This window comes from Triticum aestivum, chromosome 6A (genome assembly GCF_018294505.1).
Source record: "Triticum aestivum cultivar Chinese Spring chromosome 6A, IWGSC CS RefSeq v2.1, whole genome shotgun sequence".
In the NCBI taxonomy this organism is placed as follows: domain Eukaryota; kingdom Viridiplantae; phylum Streptophyta; class Magnoliopsida; order Poales; family Poaceae; genus Triticum; species Triticum aestivum.
The window spans coordinates 480,867,023-480,887,643 of NC_057809.1; the positions used below are offsets into that span (position 1 = coordinate 480,867,023).

A 20,621-nucleotide genomic window follows, 5' to 3' on the forward strand; every position below is an offset into this window, starting at 1 on the left:
CATTTCTTCTTCTTCATCTTCGGAAGAGGGAGCTTCAGCCACCCCAGACACAGCGTCCAGTACACCTTTAGAGCAGAGGCCACCTTTAGCCCTCTTGCTCTTCTTCTTGTCCTCCCTTGCCGACATTTGATATAGTGCCGGGGCCAGCATCCTCGTTAACACATGATCAGCTAAGTCTTCAGGAAGTGGATCCTAACACCTGATTCGCTCCGCCTTCTTTATCCAGCCCTGTTTGAAGCTAGGTTTCTCGGTACATCGATATGGGATAATTAACCGAATTGCGTTCAGGAGTTGGGTACTTACCAGGGTATCCGGATGATTGCAGTCAAGGCCGATGTCCTCGGATGTGTCCGGCCACTGCTTTCGAGCCTTGAAGAATAGTTTCCACATCTCTCTGTGCGTTGTTTTGAAGAATTGCTGAAGGGTCCGCAGCCCTTCTAGGTTTAACTCCCATGTGCGGAGAGGCTATCGCTGACATAGGAGAACCCGACGAACTAGCATCACCTGGATCACGTTAATGAGGCCGGTGTCCTTTTCGAGGATGCTCTAGATACGGCTTTGCAGCGTCTGCGCTTCATCAGTTGATCCCCAGTGAAGCCCCTTAATAATCCACGATGCGAGTTGCAATGGAGGGCCAGATCGAAACGCAGGCGTGGCTGCCCATTTGGTACCACGAGGTTCAGTGATGTAAAACCACTCCCGCTGCCATAAGTTGGGGGTTTCTGGGAAGTTGCCCTTCGACCAGACAGAATTGGCGAGATTGCTCACCATAGCGCCGCCGCACTCCATCTGCCCCCCCCCCCCCCCCGTCGATTATCTTTGGCTTGACACTAAAGGTCTTGAGCCATAGGCCGAAGTGTGGGGGTGCAGAGAAAGGCTTCACACATAATGATGAACCTCGAGATGTGGAGAAAGGAGTCCGAGGCTAGGTCGTGAAAATCTAGCCCATAATAGAACGTAAGGCCGCGCACAAAGGGGTGGAGAGCGAACCCTAGGCCGCGGAGGAAGTGAGAGATGAACACAACCCTCTCGCCAGGTCTTGGTGTGGGGATAACCTGCCCCTTTGTAGGGAGCCTGTGGGGGATTTCTGCAGTCAGGTACCTCGCCTCCCGGAGCTTCACAATATCTCACTACTACAGGATACTACTAACACGATACTACGATTAGAGACCCTTCGAGAAACTGTGTGCGATGCAATGATTGCAAACGGTGGTGTAGGAAAACCGTCAGAAATGTATAAAACTTTTGCGATGACGGATGCATCAAACACGGTTCAGGTTTTAGTTGCGTGTGTGATGAAGGGCATATGGTTCAGTTCAATTAACTGTTTTCGATGAGGAGGAACAAAAGAAACGGGCAGCCAGATGAAGGTGTGTGCGATGTACAGCATACGGTTCACTCGGATGAACTTTTTGTGATTAGGCAACACAAAAGAAATGGACGGCCCGATTAATGTGTGTGCGATGTACAACATACGGTTCACTAGGATGAACTATTTGCGATTAGGCAAGAGAACATAAATGGTTCAATATAACAAGATGTGTGTGATACGCGGCAAACAGGTCTGTAATCAGAAATGTGTGCGAAGACCGATAATAACACACACGATTACTTGTAATAAGACGTATGTGATATGCTCTGTATACACAACATATATTGCCCATTGTGGGACGGGCGGTCATCCGGATACACCATAAGGATGCGAAGAGGCATTCCTATCAGCAAGGACTAGTTGTTCCACCAGTAGCTCATGTAAGAAAACTATCAAGTTAAGTGTGCTCAGGCTGGAGCAGCCATCAGATGGGTGACTGGATGGGAAGTTATGTCGATGTTAAATTCCCTTAGCTAATTTAACCTCGATGTCCTTGTTTTTTTAATTATTTTTTAACACATGTTAAAGAAGGTCTACCGCATTACTTTTTGATAATGTGCGATACGTGGCATACAATTGATCCATCCGACCTATTTGTGATGGAATAGGCCGTGTGTGTTGTGGGAAAACGCTTGCTAGTATTCAACCGTTTGGGATTGATGAATTCATCACGGACGGGATCCCTAGTGTGGTCCGTGTTCATCTGATCATCATCACTTCTTATGCTAGCTCGATGCTAAGTTTCCATTAATTGATGGTGTTTTTTGAACACGCCACCGTTTCCCGCCAATTCCTCACCGGTTTCCCGCCACCCTGCTATATTACGCATAGGGGGGCATGACACACGGAGGCGACAAGCACATCCTGTAGCACATCCACCTTTTCCAAGCATGCCAACCCACCAAAGTGTCACCTCTGCCATCAACCTCGTCGACGAGGAAAACGACCAGGCGCCACGGCCCGTCGAGGCTGAGGCGCTCCCTGGCAACGTGATGGATGACGATGTGATGCGCGTCATCGCCAGGGTTGAGCAGACCTTTGGCGCATGGCGCTTGAGCGCCACGTATCAAGATAGGCATGTCAGCGACGACAGGCTGCAGCTCGCTGCACAACATGATCGATGGTGCGCCGCAGAGCAAGCTAGGCGTGTCGGGGCCGATAGGCTGCGGCTCGCCACACGACGAGACCATTGGAGCGCCGTAGAGCGAGAGGCGCGGCGCGCCGCACAGCAAGATTGGATCCATCGGCGCTTGCCTGCTGTCGACACGGCGTCGCAGCTGGGTACACGTCCCGTCAGTACCCCCGTTCCTCGCCAGGAGTGGGCAGAGGCACTCAGCGTCGTACTTGCACCGGATGCCCATTGTGCCGTTCGCATGGGTGCCTCCATTCGCCTTGTCAGCGGCCCGCTGGATACCAACGCGCTGGTTCGTAGGCTCGACCGCCTCCTTGGCCCAGGTGTCCACCTGGGCGCAGTAGAGGAACATGGCCGTCGCATCCTCGAGCTGGTGATCTCTGATGAAATAGCCAACTTGGAGCACGAGATCGCGCTCCAGATGTACCGTGAGCGTGTCGACCGCTTGGACGAACGCCTGCACGAGTTCGGGCAGAGCCAAGAGCTACCATTGGCAAGGGCTGCTAGTCATGGTCTCGTGGACGCGTTTTATTTTGAAAAGTTGTTTCGACATGGATAGCTTTGTATTCACAACAATCATAGTATTGCTCTGTTTCAATGTGTGTACTCTGTTTTCCATTCTTATATGTTCTGTTTCAATGTGTGTATATACGCTTTCCATTCTGTATATGTGGATGATAACAGCTAGATTCAAATTAGTATACAAAAACAGATAGAAAATGGAATTCATAATATATATATATATATATTAATTATTCATTAGATCATCACGGAATATATATATATATATAATATCATCACATATACGTGATGATACTTAACTACTAGGTACAATGCATAAAATAGAAAATGAACAATACTAAAACTAATAATCCCTCCTGGGGCCAGTATTCCGGCAGCCCCTCGCCGGCAGCTCCCTGGTGCGTGGCGTCTTCCCAGTGCGGAGGTAGTACTTCGACTCATCAGCCTCGCAGCGCTTGACGTACCGATCTGCCTCTTGCTGGCGGACGCGCGCGGCCGATCTTGCCATTTCGTTGGGCGCCCACCGGAGCTCCTCGTCGGTGGCACGCTGCAGCTTGTCGGCCCACCTCAACACAGCGACTAGGCGCCTAGCGCCTATGACCTTCCTTGTGAAGTACTCGTCTTCGTACACCTCCTCGGCACGACGATGCGCCCGCCCCCAAAGCTCCGCCGCCTCCTTTTTCCAGGCGGCATCACGGGCTTCACAGGCCGCCTGGTACCTGGCTTCCTCCTCCACCATCTCCTTCTTGAACGCCACTTGCCTGGCTTTCTCAGCCGGCAGGAGCGACTTCCATAGACAAAGATTGTACTAGCCCCAAAACCAATCCAAAGTTGGGGGGTCCGGCGCAACCTCGTCAGGCGGCGCGTAGGGGTCCTCGTCGCTGCTAATTGAGTGAGCGTCCTCAGGGGCGATGACTCCTCGTCGGTGCGCGGGCAGGCCGGCGGCGCCATGGCAGAGATTTGAGAGAGAGAGAGAGAGAGAGAGAGAGAGAGAGAGAGAGAGAGAGAGAGAGAGAGAGAGGGCGAGCGAGGGGAGGATGTAGATGAGAATGCAGGCATGACGATGTGAGCAAGGTAGTATTTATTGGTGGCCGAAATCTAGATCGACGGGGACAGTACACATGTCGGTCGCCGGAATTTACGAGTATTGTAGTTTGAATTACAAACAATTCCTGCAGCAAATCCGTGTGTGAACATAATAGCCAAAATCCGTGTGTGGACATAATAGCTGACGGTTTCCAATGCAGAACCGTGTCTAATTAATGATCCCGTCATTCACCTACCAAACCTCGAGCCGCGAGATAGACTGCCAACCGTGTGGGGGCTGTTGTCTTGCCAAATCTTTACATTTTCTTTTTTGAACACCAGATATTTACATCGTCTGATGATTTTTTAACTCGCACACAAGTACACAAAAATATGCTTTTTTCAAACCGTTTTGGTTAGGCGTTGCATGTAGATGTAGTTCAAATTTGAATTACGGTCACTAAATGGTTAGAAAATCACTTAAATGTCTTTAGAAGGTCAAATGACCCCTGAAATTTACCAAATTTTCATGTGATGGTTGTATTAGTGCACGTTAAACGTAGGAAAAAATTTGAAGGCCGTAAGAGGAAGATATCTCCCGTTCGTCATCAAACATGCATTGTTACCTCTCGGAACCGTGAACCTTCTAGCGAGTTGCTCCAGTTTGTGAGGGGCGTGTGTCCAAACATTCGTCAAACATGTCAATTTCTTTACCACATCATCTTGGTGGCATGACATTACATCAACCAAGGTTTCATGTGTTTCTGATCATTTTTCTATTTTTTTGAATTAAAATTCCATGTCACTCCATGCATACGTATGCATGTGTCCAGGTCATGAGACCAATATGTTTGAAAATTCCTTCTAATTTACTGCACATGGAATTAACTCGCACACAAGTACACATATATGATTTTTCAAACTATTTTGGTTATGCGTTGCATGTAGATGTAGTTTAAATTTGAATTACGGTCATTAAATGGTTAGAAAATCACTTAAATGTCTTTGAAAGGTCAAATGACCCCTAGAATGTTCCAAAATTTCACATTACAATTGTAGTAGTGCACGTTGGACGTTGAAAAAATTTCAAGGCCGTAAGAGGAAGCTATCTCCCGTTCGTCATCAAACATGCATTGCTCCCTGTCGGAACCACAAACCTTCACTACAAGGATCCGGGTCTATTACAACAAAATTGTTCGTCGCAATACATGCCGATTTGTGGCGATAAGTACCTATTGCCACGAAACATCATTCGTTGGCAGCCGTTGCGACTGGATGCATGGTAATAGGTTATTGCCACAAAAAAGCAATCGTGGCAATAGAGTGCGCTATTGCAACAACCATGTGGGAAGTCGCCACATGTTTTTCCATGGCAACACTCACCTACTGCCACAATTTTCTTTGTGGAGATAGCTTTAATGCAACATGTAAAGAATCGTGGCGACTAATAGCTCGTGGCGATAGACATTTGTGGCAAGAACTTATGCCAACGACGCTCGTTTCGTGGTGCATACTCTTTCTTCGTGGTGCATACTCTTTCTTCATGGTGCATACTCTTTCGTGGCAATAGTCAATTATGGCAATAAACTATGGCAACAATCCTTGTTTTCATGGCATTAGGCATTTTGCCACGAACCGCTACATTTGTGGCATTAACTTATGGCCACAAATATTCCAGTCGTCGTAACAGGAAATTGCAACATACTAGTTTTGGTGGTGATAAGTAGGTATCCCAACGGATGAAATGTTTGTAGCGAGAAACTATTACGACAATTTTAATTTTCGTGGTGCTAACATGTGGCAACCAAAAGTGGGGTTGTGGCAATAGCCTACTGCAACCTAAAAAAAATACAGACATTCAATTACAATATTCAAAACCATATGTATAATATGTAGATTAATAAAATTCATAATTCTCATAGTAAATATCCATCAAATGAAACTCAAATGTAATTTAGCCATCCCAATTAAGTGCCAAGACTAAATTGTCCGTGATTAGAGTCCAGTCGAGCTAGTTCTTTGGATCCTGTAATCAAGAAATCAAAAAAATATAGTTCTAGTTAATGAGTGCAACATAACATATGCCATACAATTATTCCAGACCCATTGTTAAAACGAATTGTTGCCAGACTACCTGGAGGAGTAATACTGTGTCAGCAAGCATGTAACTGAGGGGTCAGAACAGTTTTACAAGTGTAAATGTCTAAAGTGTATGCACAAGTACATGTACTAAAAGCTTCCGCTATTGATTTAAGTTGTGACTCGATCTATAGTTTCAATTAAGTTCATGTCCCTAGCTAGCACATATTCATTTTTTTTAAGTTGTGACTCAATGCAGCAGCAACGCATGGTGAAAGAGAAGAAGCAGCTAGCTAATTATGAAGGCCAATGACATGCTCACTTGAAAGTGGACCATGAGTTTCAGTTTCTTTGTTTTCAACCTATTACGTGTTTTGTCCTCAAAACGGAAAGAACAATTATAGGTGCCGCATCAATATTTAAAGATGAAACAAGAATAACACGATCCAACACATGAATAATCCCAGCTGATGCAGAAGCATGCCGAATGCACATCATTGAATAACTATAGAATAACCAAAAGTCAGTGTACTCACTTAAAAATCCTGGGATTCTGTGTTAGACCATGTTCCATTCTTTGTGTGTGTGAGAGTTAGCAGCAAGGCATACATATTTACTTAGACTCATACCTTATCAAAACTTAGTTGCGAGTAAGATTTTGATCTAATTCTGTGTTTTGTCTTCTGTTTCTTACGGTTATCGGTGTTCTTTCGGTTGTGTTCCTATCAATTCATCAAAACCAAATATAAACAGTCAGAAAAGCAATTTCATTTTAACACATAGTAGACAAAGAGTGATCTTAGAGATAACCTGAAATTTTGAATCAGTGCCAAAGTACTCAATCATCCATTCACTCTTCCGGTTGTAAATCTTCCGGCAGATTAGCCAATCTAGCTGCATCTGTTTTGTATGCCTTGTAAGTGGAGCTTAGAGTTGATCACCGGCCTCTATATCGCTCTTTCGCAATTTTGAGAACTTTTTCTTCTGTTTCTGGTGTATCTTCCAGGCCCATCTGTCCTGTAAAGCATACAACAAATGAATATACATATGCAGTGCATATCTGATATCCATGGTACAATAAGATAACACATGTGAAAAAGGTTGTATGCACTATGATATGAGCAAAATGTCGCTGTAGTGTCCCAAATCATGATGCCACTTACACATTTATATGCGGCTGCTTCGAATTGTGCCACAATGAACCAACAAAATAGCCAGCATTAGAAATCACAGAGAGCTTCCAATGGCATTTGCGAGAAAGAAACATAAAGGGAAACCAGGGAATCGATTATTTTGTGCAAGGTAAAAAGTGAAAGTAGTCATCCAACCAATTAGCCAAAAGACCACAATTTGTTTATACCTCCACTCAAACCATTCATAAGCAGTTTTTTGTTCTTGGTCTGTACATGGACCGCTGTCTAACATGAATGAAGAACAGGAAGGCGCTAACAAAAAAGATGATAAAATGAGCTCAAAGTAAACATATGGAAATATCCCTAATGCTAAACCTCACATGAGTGAGAGTCACTTCCAAATCACGTATGAATAAAGGAAATCCTTGTACTGTTAAAATGAATCAAACAGATGAAATGCTTAAAAGAAGAGAAAAGCGTGATACATTTTTATCTCTACTTCCTCTGCCTTCCACGGCTAATTCAAGGATATCAGAAAAGGTCTGAAATACATATAAGAGCATTTAGTTTGAATTTTCTAATATGGAAGAAAGTGAATTAATCTCATCACCGAAGAGCATGAACAATATTACCTTCTAATCAGTCTCAGGCTCGACCAATTTGGCCAAAGCACATAGATCCAAAGTATCTGCGCTACGGAGGCGCTCGTCACTGGATCCTTGCCGCCGGCCTACTTCCTCTCTTCAGGCCTGGAAAATTTGGGCAGAGCAGAGTTTGATATAATGCCATGATACTTTAGCAGCTGTTAAAGGTGAATATTAGCATATGCAAAAAGAAGAATACTGATCCAAGTCACTTACACCAACAAACTCTGCTTTCCGTTAAGAACACAAAATCAATGAACGGAAAGTGGGGTCAACTGAAGCAAGGTGAATATTAGCATAGCAAAGAGAAGAATACTAATCCAAGTCACTTACATCAACAAACTCTGCTTTCAGTTAAGAACACAAAATCAATGAATGGAATGTAGAGTCAACTGAAACAAATTTTGATCAAAGTTGTCACGCTACAACCTGAAAAACTACAAATGTCTGAAAGTTATTTATAGAACTAATACCACCCTCTACCATAGGATTCCTAGAACTACAAATGGCTGATGGAGAGGCTCGAGCTCGCGGGCGAAGGTCGAGAAGAGGGATGGTGGAACTTCTTGGTCAGCATTGAGGATGGAGGAAGAGGGCGGCAGGAGCCATGGCCGACCAGGAGCGGCGTGCAAGATCACAGGGGCGGCTCGCCGGCCGAGGCTTGCCGCCCGGGTCAGGACGACATGAGCTGCAACCTGGTAGGGGTGGCCGTCGCGCGGAAGTAGGGGTCATGACCGGCGTCTAGGGATCCCAACCGTCGTCGTTCGCAGCTGGTGCCACCTGGTCCTTGGGACGATGGATCTGGCAAGATCGCCGCCGCCACCACCACAAAAAAAGTCATAAATTTTGAAAACAGTTCCATGAATTTGAAAAAAAAGTTAATCAATTTGAAAAAGTTCATTCATTTTGAAAAAAGTTCATCGAATTTGGAAAAAAGTTCATTGATTTTTTAAAAAGTTAACAAATTAGAAAAAATCATCAATTTTGGAAAAAGGTTCATGAATTTGAGTAAAAGTCCATGGATTTGTTGTCACTTTGTGGTTTTTTCTCATGACGTTTTTATTCTGTTTTGTGTTTTTCTTTCTTTATCCATTTTCTTTTTTCCTAAATGCGCGAATTCCTTTCAAATTCATGGAGTTTTTTTTAAAACTGATGAACCTTTTTTTAAATCCATTGACCTTTCGTACGCAGAGATATAGGATCGATCCTGTCAGCTGCACCTTTTTTTGTGTCTTTTTTTTAGAACGAAGGCTCACGACGAGCCCGGCTTTGAATTAACAAAGCCATCAACCGGCCAGGATTACAGCATCAACCCACTTACAGGAGCAGAAAAAAAACAGCTAAGAGATACATGGTGCTCTGCAACAGCTAGCTAGCTTCACGCAACCTACAAGCAAAAGATGTAGAAAAACTAAAGCCCAGGAGCAGCTTGAAGAGAGTGAAGCCCTCCATCGATCGCAATCCATCGCTCAGTGACACCAGGGAGGCCTTGAGGAGACACAACTTGCAGATTGGAAGAAACACGTTGTCAGCTCCATGGGCTGCGGCCAAAACGGATACACCCTTCTCCATCTCCGAAAGGGGCTCCCTGCCTCCTCACCTGGCTCGAGGCGCCGATCCGTCGGAAGATGCAAACGCTTTCCCTAGAGCTAGCATGAGTAACCGCCATCGAAGCCATCGGTAAGACCAAACCAGAGCACCGCCAACATGCAGCACCGCCAACCTTGGCACTGAGAGGAACTGCACACGAGGAGAAGCAAATGCACGGCGCGAGACTGTTGATGACAAAGCTGCAATGGAGGAAGCCTAAACGCAGCCTCCAACCACGTAGCCACCGAACGCCTACCAACGGAGCAGACTTGCCATCGCCCCAAAACTAACCAAAGGCGGCACCTTCATGAAGGAGACGGCGCCACGGGCGTCGCTGCCGCCCAATCCAGATGGATTTTGGCTTTCGCCTGGAAACGAGCAGGGGAGAAAGGCAAAAGGGGGAGGGAAGTACCAAAACGGCGCCTACATGTAGGGGACGGCGCCCGCGGGCGTCGCCGCCGTCGTGGCCGGCTGAGTCGGCTTGGATTTCTCCAGGCACTACACCGCCCCCAGCCCCAGCTTCAAACACGGCGCCATCAGCCATGGACGACCGAAGACCAGATCTGAAAGGGGATCTGAGCGTTGGAGGCGAAGGTGTCATATTCGGACGGGGGCCCCGCAGCCCGGCGTCCAGCAGCCTCCACCTGCCGCCACCTTGCCGCCCGAGCGGCCAAGGCCGCCAGCCAGCACCCGCGGCCACCGCTGGCTGAGAACGGCGTCGCGCCACCACCCGAGGCCGCCGCCTCGGCTCCAGAGCCCCCCGCGCGCGACGGAGCAGGAAGATCCTCGCCGCCACCTTCCTCAGCGGCCGCGCGGCTTGCCGGCGACCCCCTCCGGTGGCGACGAGGTAGAGGGGAAGGGGAGGGGGCCCGACGGCGGCTAGGGTGGGCGCCGCCCGAGTCGCCCCTGCGGGAGTGACGCGGGGGCCGGGGGTCTATTCGTTCCCTCTGCTTCCAATTTCGATCCTTTTTTGTGTCTTTGACGAAAAGGAATACAAAAGTATATAGGCCGGCCCTGGTAAGAGGGCATTCAGCGCCAGTTTTTTCTAAAGGGAAAGCCATCATGGCTAGCTTTATTCAATCAAATAACGCTTACATCGTCTGCTAATAGTTCAGAAATAAGAGAGGACAGTGAGTCCAACCACAAGTTTGGTGGATCAACACGACCATTTTACGCTAGCACATGAGCTACCTTATTAGAGTCCCGATTACAATGCTCTAAAACGACCTTCCCAAAAGCAACTAGTAGTAACCTGCAATCTTCTAGGATTGGCGTTGCGATCATCGAATGCCCCAAGTTTTGTTATAGAGCCTCAACAAGAATTAGGCTGTTGGTTTGAACACGAACAAAATTACAACCAACTGTTTTTGTGAGTTTGAGACCCTCCCATAGAGCTGCAGCCTCAGCCGACAACGCATCAGCTACATAATCAAGTTTTGTCGTCACAAACTCCAATGAATAAGCCCCTATAATCTCGCAGGATTGCTCCACAAGCCCCCGTATGATCTTCTTCTGAGAAACAAGCATTCACATTCAAAGCTACTCCCTCTGTAAACTAATATAAGAGTGTTTAGATCACTAAAGTAGTGATCTAAACGCTCTTATATTAGTTTACGGAGGGAGTACTTGGTTCTGGAGTGGTTTCTGCCACCGATCGACACGAGGGGTTACCACCGGTTTACAAGCTGTACGTACATAAATCAGAGACAAGGCTTGTATTGCCTGGCCTGTTCGTTCAGCGCCAGTTAGCAGAACCACCACTATGAAAGGGCAAATCCTAAATGGCTCTCTAAGCACCCGAGATCTGCAGCAGGAAAGCTAAAGCATCTAGCTAGTGCACCACGGCTGCTTTCGTGGAAATATGACAGCGCGACTATTAAAGAAACGAACTACAGCAGCAAAACTTAAAGAAGAAGCCCCAAAAAAAGTGTGCATGAGTAGTATAGAACACACGATCTAACGTGAGTGAACCACGTCCCTACCCACTATAATACATAATTTTTTTTGTCGAAATCTGGTAGCTCAGTTTATGTAAACTGTAGGGAGCAAAATATTTAATCTTTTTTTAAAATTTCGAACATAATTTTTACTTTTCACAAAAGTCTATGTTTTTTGAAAGTCGAACAAAATTTGTAAGACTCGAACATCTTTGGAAATCTCAAACATTTTTTGAAAAAAAGGAACAAAATTGAAAATGAGTACATTTGTTGAAACTACTAATAATTTTTTGAAAATGCGAACATTTTTGAAAAAACAGGAACAAAAAAGGGAAACAAAAACATTTTATGAAATTCACCAAATATTTTTTGGATTTGTGAACAAATTTTCAAAATAGGAACTTTTTTGGAAAAATCAAATATTTTATAAAATCCCCCCCCCCCCAAAAAAATTTGAATCTGCGACTTTTTTTAAAAAACTAAACATTTTCGAACTTGAGAAAAATATTTGAAAACAGGAACATTTTCCGTAATTCACGAACATTTTTTAAATTTGCAAACAAAATTTGAAATTTGTGAACAAATTTCAAACGGAAACATTGTTCAATCTCGTGAATTTTTTTGAAAACACAAACATTTTTGAAAATATTGCAAACAAAATTTGAAATGTGTGATTTTTTTTGAAATGGGAACATTTTACAAAACTCACGAACAAAAATATGAAACACGAACATTTTTTTGAAAATTGCAAAGAAATTTTGAAATAGGAACATTTATTGAAACTCACGAACAAAAATTGAAAAAACAAACATTTTTCTTAAATTGCGAACAAAATTTTGCAAAGTTGTGAAATTGTGAAAAGAAACATAAAGAAAAGAAACTGAAACTAGAAAAAAGAAAAAACAATACAAAGCCGAAAAGAAAAAGAAAAATGATACAGGAAAAAACCCGGTGCAGGGAACCTTCTAGATTTTTTTTGGAGAATCGGGAACCTTCTTGGAGAATCGGGAACCTTCTAGAAGGTTCCCCAATCCGGCTGGTTGCACTATGTATAAGTGGGCCGGCCCATGTCTGTCGCTAGTTGCGCTGCTCTGTGCGATTGCCAGCCGCAGCGAGCGGCCAATAAGATGGCAAATGCTATTCGGCGTCTTAAGCGCCCATTTCTTCGATTCTCGCAAAACGGCGCACACGCACGCCACCGCGCTGGGCCGGCACATATTACATTTTTTTCTTCTGTTTTTACAAACCGCAAAAACAATGCCAATACTACACCTGAATCATCGTAGGACGCACTAAACACTCGACCAAACCAACGCTGACGCAGTTAGTTACACACTTTACGGTCTTTTATTCTTTCTTCTGTCCTTTTTCTCTTTTTTTCTTTTTTGGAATGGTTTCTTCATTTTTTTCTTTTTATTTTTCTGTTTCCTTTTTTATAAATACGTGATCTTTTTTCAAAATGGATGATTTTTTAAAAAAATCGATGAACTTTTTTGTAAACCGATGAACTTTTTTTCAAAATTCGTGAACTTATTTTCAAATTGATGAACTATTTTTCCAGATTTGATGAACTTTTTAAAAATCGATGAACTATTTCCCCAACTCGATGAACTTTTTCAAAATTGATGAATTATTTCTTCAAATTTATTAACTTTTTCAAAATGGATGAACTATTTCTCTAGCCCGATGAACTTTTTTCAAAATGGATGAATTATTTCTTCAAAGTTGTGAACTTTTTATAAAATTAATGAACTAATTTTCAAACTTGATGAACTTTTTTTCAAAATTGATGGACTTTTTACAATATTCATTAGATTTTTGAAAAAAAAACCATTGAACTGTTTTAATGTTTGTGAACTTTTTCTTCATTTGAGGTTTGTGTAGTTTTCTTCAAAAATGGTGAACTTTTTCTAATTCACGAATCTTTTCAAAATAGGTCACAAATCTAAATAGTGCGGCTAGGTTTTGTTATTATACTTCTAGTGCTATTTTCAGTCACAGTTGTACAATGGTTCTCGTGGTTAGCGTAACGTGACCACGCGCGTGGCGCTATTAGTTCGAATCACGGGGCAGCCCCATCTTCTATTGTTTTGGTTAATCAAAATTGGTGCAATTAAAATATATTTTAATTACTCCTTAAAGCTTGCAAAAATCATAACTTAATATCTATAAATTTGAATAATATATTTTCCACTGTTTTACTTGTAACTAATGCAACGTCACACTGATTTTACAATATATTTCCGAATATTATCACAAATAGTTATTCTGTTGAAATACCTAGTCTCTATTAGAACAAAATGACTGCCTAGCGCAATGGAATTCGGTTGTCGCAATATCGCTACCATATTGCAATGTTGATGCAGTTTGTTGCAATAGTTAGCCCCTTTTGCAATAATATTTGTAACTAATGCAACGTCACGCCGATGTTGCAATATCTTTCTGAATATTGCCACAAATAGTTGTTCTGTTGAAATACCTAGTCTCTACTACAACAAAATGGCTGCCCTCACGCAACGGAATTTGTTTGTCGCAATACCGCTACCATATTGCAACGCCAATACAGTTTGTTGCAATATGAGGCCTCTATTGCAACAAAGTTAGTATTTATTGCGACCAAACTAAGTTATGGCAATATGCGCGGCCTATTACCACAATTGGAGAATTTGTGGTAATATTATGTTTTATTGTAACAAAATGTAGTTGTAGCAATAAATTTTGTTGCAATAGACCGGAATCCTTGTAGTGCTTCTAGCGAGTTGCTCCGGTTTGTGAGGGTGTGTGTCCAAATTTTCGTTAAACATGCCAATTTCTTTACCACATCATCTTGGTGTTATGACATTAAATCAAGCAAGATTTCATGTTTTTCAGACTATTTTTTAATTTTTTGGAATTAAAATGCCATGGCATGCACTCCATGCGTGTGCCCATGCCTTGACACCAATATGTTCAAAAATTCCTTTGAATTTACTGCACATGGAATTAACTCGCACACAAGTACACAAAAAAATGAATTTTCAAACCGCTATGGTTATGCGTTGCATGTAGATGTAGTTCAAATTTGAATTACGGTCATTAAATGGTTAGAAAATCACTTAAATGTCTTTAAAAGGTCAACTGACCCCTGAAATTTACCAAATTTTCACATGACAGTTGTATTAGTGCATGTTAAACATAGGAAAAAAATTGAAGGCCGTAAGAGGAAGCTATCTCATGTTTGTCATCAAACTTGCATTGTTCCCTCTCGGAACCACGAACCTTCTAGCGAGTTGCTGCGGTTTGTGAGGGGTGTGTGTCCAAACGTTCGTCAAACATGCCAATTTCTTTACCACATCATCTTGGTGGCATGACATTACATCAACCAAGGTTTCATGTGTTTATCATAATTTTTCTATTTTTTGAATTAAAATGCCATGTCACTCCATGCATACGTATGCATGTGTCCATGTCGTGAGACCAATATATTTGAAAATTCCTTCCAATGTACTGCACATGGAATTAACTCGCACACAAGTGCACATATATGAATTTTTTAAACGTTTTGGTCAGGCGTTGCATGTAGATGTAGTTCAAATTTGAATTACAGTCATTAAATGGTTAGAAAATCACTTAAATGTCTTTAAAAGGTCAAATGACCCCTAGAATTTTCCAAAATTCAACATTACAGTTGTAGTAGTGCATGTTAGACATAGAAAAAATTTGAAGGCCGTAAGACGAAGCTCTCTCCCGTTCGTCATCAAACATGCATTGTTCCCTCTGAAACCACGAACCTTCTAGCAAGTTGCTCCGGTTTGTGAGGGGTGTGTGTCCAAACTTTCGTCAAACATGTCAATTTCTTTACCACATCATTTTGGTGGCATGACATTACATCAACCAAGGTTTCATGTGTTTCTGTTTTTTTAATTAAAATGCCATGCCACTCCATGCATACGTATTCATGCATATGTGTCCATGTCGTGACACAAATATGTTTGAAAATTCCTTCTAGTTTACTGCACATGGAATTAACTCGCACACAAATACACAAATATAATTTTTCAAACCGTTTTGGTTACGCGTTGCATGTAGATGTAGTTCAAATTTGAATTACGGTCATCAAATGTCTAGAAAATCACTTAAATGTCTTTCAAAGGTCAAATGACCCCTAGAATTTTCAAAAAATTCACATTACAGTTGTAGTAGTGCATGTTACACATAGAAAAAAAATTGAAGACCGTAAGAGGAAGCTATCTCCCGTTCGTCATCAAACATGCATTGTTCCATCTCGGAACCACGAGCCTTCTAGTGAGTTGCTCCGATTTGTGGGGGGTGCGTGTCCAAACTTTGGTCAAACATGCCAATTTTTTACTACATCATCTTGGTGGCATGACATTACATCAACCAAGGTTTCATGTGTTTCTGTTTTTTTATTTTTTAGAATTAAAATGCCATGTCACTCCATGCTTAATTGTGTCATAGCCGTTAGACCAATATGTTTGAAAATTCCTTCGAATTTAGTGCACATGGAATTAAGTCGCACACAAGTACATGAAATATGAGTTTTCAAACCGTTATGGTTAGTTGTTGCATGTACATGTAGTTCAAATTTCAATTACGGTCATTAAATGGCTAGAGAATCACTTAAATGTCTTAAAAGGTCAAATGACCCCTGAAATTTTCCAAAATTTGACATGACAGTTCTATTAGTACTACAAAATTTCTCGTTTATTTAAAACACCATCTGTTGGCACTTTATTCCAAATCCGTCTTTCACAGCTAATAAAAAGTATCTACAACATCACATTGTTTTCTAGGAACCGTTTGCAATGAAAATACCTGGGTCTATTTAAGTCTCCCTCCTTAAGCTTCGCCGACTCATCTGCTCTAGTGCCGGCAACCCCCGAATCCATGAATGTCGATCCCCATTCCCGCACCCCCTTCTTGCAAAGATGACGCTATGGAAACGCTTTGTGAAGGCCCATACGATGGTCACGTCCCCCTCGAGCGCCGCTGCCTGCGCCAAGAGCGCGGGCGCCTACACCGAGAGTGCCGCCGCATCCGCATTAAACACGGCCGCTTCCGCCGAGAGGGCGTCTGCGGCAGCCGATAGGGCAGTTGCAGCAGCCGAGACGGCTGTAGCTGCTACTGCGACGACGGCTACAAACGCCGAGAGTGCTCGAACTACCGTCTATGCAGCTGATGTCGCCCTGGCCCGGGTCGAGGCCATCCACGCCAAGATCGAGGATGCACATGCCAAGATATTCCAGGCCACCTCGGACTCCAGCATGCAACCCACGTCTGAAAAGGCGACGGTGGCCATGGAGCACCCCTGCTTCCTCATGAGGTCGTCGAGCGGGAGCTGGAGATGTAGGAGGCGGCAGAGATCAAGGAGCGCTGGGAGGAGGAGTTGCGCGTGGCCGAGGTCGAGGTAGAGAAGAGTCTGTCCATCAAGGAATCGACGGTGGAGTACCAACGTGAGCTCTGGCGCAGCCACTACTACGAGTACTACAACCATAAGGGCGGCGCCAAGGACGAGGACGAGGACGTGGTCGACTTCAGTAGGGGGATGCGGAGTCCACCAACTGCGGCATGTCGCCAGGACAAGTCAGCGACGTCTCATCTCACACCGGCGATGCATAGGCCGGCGCGGCGGCAGATTTTTAATTATGTGTACTTAGGCTTTGTTTTTAATGCTGGTCTTTTATTAGAGCAATGTGTAGGTCAAGTGGCTCTGTGTAATTACTGAAATTGCTCGATTCAGTAAGTGTGGTTTGTCTGCTGTACGCTCTTTTGTGTGCCCAAATTAGCAAGCGATGTTAAATTATGCAATGACGTACCCGGGGAAATTTCCGCCAAAATTTGAATTATCAAACTCATCCCATGCGCGTAAAGCAGAAGAATCATTTGCGATGCACACAATCGTTCAAAGTGAATGGTCCGGCGGCACCGCGCGCGTTCAAAGTGAATGTGCCCATGCCTTAAGACCAAAATTTGAATTATCAAACTCATCCCATGCGCGTAAAGCAGAAGAATCATTTGTGATGCACACATTCATTCAAAGTGAATGGTCCGGCGGCACCGCGCGCAAAGTTTCCCTACACATTTCCAAAATTTTGGCCTACCGCCAAAATATCTACCCCCGCCCCCCTTCCTCCTTCCCCACCCCCTTTTCTCCCCGACCACAAGTCACATTTCCCCTGTTTCCTCCTTCCTTCCTTCCTTGCTAAGCTATAGCCGCTTCCTCCCTCTCACCGTCTCGCATCCTACCGCCGGGGTCGCCATGGTCTTCTTCAAAGACATCTCCAGCGGTTCCTCCTCCGGCGACTACTCCTTCACCACCCGGGTATGTCTCTCTTCTCTCTCTCGGGCTATGACTTGGAATGAAGGATTTTTACTCGGAGGTTGATTTGAGTCGTTTCTTCCTCTTGTAGCTCCCTAAGACCATCAGTGGCAACGAATGGTGCGAGGTCGATGAAGATGTATCTGCTCATTGTCACCATCAATCTCCATGCGTGAAGCTACTTGTGTTTGATTCTTTGGACACTGGGAGGAAGTTTCTGGCATGTGCAGAGAAGGTTAGACCCTCTTCCGTTGTTACAAATCATTTGTTAGATGTGATTCAGACACTGTCACGGTCCCAACCCATTCATACCACACCTTCAACCAAACGCATCTGAAGACAGTGTCACAATTTGTACCTAGTATCTTAAATTGTTGCCATCTCATCAGCGGTGCCATTAGAAAATTATTTGGCACCGCTTCAGTAGTTTGTGCAGCCAACTTTGGTCCACACATCCAAGCAGCCAAGCAGTAAAATACTAAATCTTTATGGCACGAAGGAACTGGGCATCAGAGCAACTACGTGCTCCGGAGTCCAGGTCCCTGATTTTTTTTGCTGCATCGGCTGTAGCAACAATTGTCTTTACACCAGTTTTGGCATACATAGTGGACGGCCTTAGTGCTATTAGTTCTATGTTACTAAATTTGTGCATGTACACACCTGTTAGTATCAATTTACTGTCATTCAAACATGGTCGCTATGCTGTTGCAGTTATATTTACCTTCCTCATAAAATGTTCAATTTGTTATTTATCGTACATGAGTAAGAACTTGTAGCGTCATTGTAGTTAATTATAGCTTATTATGTTCCAGAATTTGGTTGTTGTCTCAGTACCAATTATTTCATTTGCACATTGATCTTTTTGAGAAGATATGTCATAACTAACATGTTTCTTTAGTTTTTCAAAATAAGCATTGGTGATTTTCTATGTTGCTATAAACCCATTTCCCCTACAATTGTTACTGATCTAGTTTTAAATATTATAGGATGAACGAAAGTGTTCTTACTTCGAGTGGATTGATCAAGAGTGGCCACAGTCTTCGAAGATGTGCCTAACAAAGCTCTTGAGCATGTATGAGGAAGTGGACACAGCTAGGCTTAGAGAAAGTCTTGTCAACGCTGAAGCATATTTCAAGATGCGGGATAAAAAGTTGAAGGTGGAGAATGAGCTCAGATTTTTTTAAAGACTTTGCTAAGATGGTGTTGGTGAAGGAGGAGGCACTTTCCCAGTTGGCCCGTGCAAAACGGGTTCTTACTGAACTGAAAGCAGAGGTGGATAAGACGAGCCTGGATGATCTCGATTAGGAAAATGAATATATTGTTCTTATGAAGTTGAACTAGCTATATGTTGTACTATGTTGTACTGTGATGTTATAATATATTTATGTGCCTGATATGAAATTGGCGAATAGCTGTTCGATATGAAATGTGAATTTGTGTAATATTGGAATTATTAATTTTAAACTAATAAACCTGCTAAATGTGTCATGGACCTTTGCAAATGGTTCTAGCAGTAAAAGCGGTTGCGATGGATAGCCCAATGCCACACAGTTTTCTTCATCAAATCGTGTGTGATATAGTTGATAAAAGCAAACAGTTAACCAAGGAAGACCGTGTGTGACAGTTACACCTTTCACACACGAGCCTACACATAAAACTGTGTGGGATTTACGTCCGAACAGAAACGTTTTCACTGGATTGACTGTGTGGGATGTACATAAGAACGGAAATGTATTCCTTGGATTGACTGTGTGTGATATACATACGAACGGAAATGTTTTTCTGGGATTCAATGTGTGGGATGTACATACCTACGGAAATGATTTTCTCGGATTACTGTGTGGGATGTACATACCTACGGAAACAATTTCTGGGATTCACCGTGTGTTATGTACATACCTAGGAAATGATTTCTGGGATTCACCGTGTGGGATGTACATACCTACGGAAATGATTTCTGGGATTCACCATGTGGGATGTACATACCTACAGAAATAAATGTGTTTCGATGCCTCTCCCGATAACACACGGCCCCAGGCTGGGTCCGAGGAGGGCATATCCCGACGATTTCTGGGTCGTGTGGGAAGGACACCCTATCCTACACACTCACTTGGCGACGGTTCCAAATGTCGTCTTGGAAAGGGGTTTTAAATCGTTTGTTTAGGACCAGCGCGCACCAGTGTCTTCCTCGGTGACCGAGGAGGCCGTCCACCTGCCTGGGGAGCTGGATTCGGACATGACTAGAAGGCTTGGTAGCAATGAAAGAAATCGAGACCTGGACGCTGGAGGTCGGGGCTGGAAAGGCTGAGGAAGAGGTAGGCGTGGGGGAGAAAGGTGGGTTTCTATCCCTTTATAAAGGCGATGAATATCGAACGCCTCCTCACAGGCCTTAAAGCTCGCCTATTCCCAAGGGATCGTGCAAACGACACGGTTGGATTACCCACGCCCATATTGATAAGAATCCCGTGATAAGTGGGAACGATATCTGCTTTGACAAGATGTGCCAATAAATATCATGCCTCGTAACATGGAGCGAGAGGTTGAAAGACAGTTCGAAATAATAACCAGGCAAGGGACGTAACATCTCGCCTCGAAAGCCGTCATTACATGGGACTTTTTAAACATTATATCCTATTGTGGTTGTATGTGGTGTCTATTTTGCAGAGCCGGACACATTCTCTGTTCAAGGACTACTTTGAAGTATTCGGAGGAGGAACCCGCCTTGCAATGCCGAAGACAATCTGCGCGCTGGACACATCATTATTGAAGCCTGGTTCAGGGGCTACTGAGGGAGTCCTGGATTAAGGGGTCCTTGGGCCTCCGGGCTATATGACATGGGCCGGACTAATGGGCCGTAAAGATACGAG

General features: G+C 43.8%; 1 long non-coding RNA gene across 3 annotated transcripts; it reads right to left on the bottom strand.

The window, feature by feature from the left end:
- Positions 1–5,922: 5,922 nt before the first annotated feature.
- On the bottom strand, positions 5,923–8,359 carry LOC123127992 (uncharacterized). Of its 3 annotated transcripts, XR_006462880.1 has the most exons (5): positions 7,897–8,359; positions 7,750–7,806; positions 6,942–7,148; positions 6,761–6,853; positions 5,923–6,078 (listed from the first exon to the last, which is right to left on the bottom strand). It is a non-coding gene; the product is annotated as an uncharacterized lncRNA (long non-coding RNA). The 3 variants fall into 3 exon arrangements; XR_006462878.1 differs by lacking the exon at positions 7,750–7,806 and having other exon boundaries at positions 7,897–8,354; XR_006462879.1 differs by lacking the exons at positions 7,750–7,806; positions 7,897–8,359 and having other exon boundaries at positions 6,942–7,742.
- Positions 8,360–20,621: the final 12,262 nt, after the last annotated feature.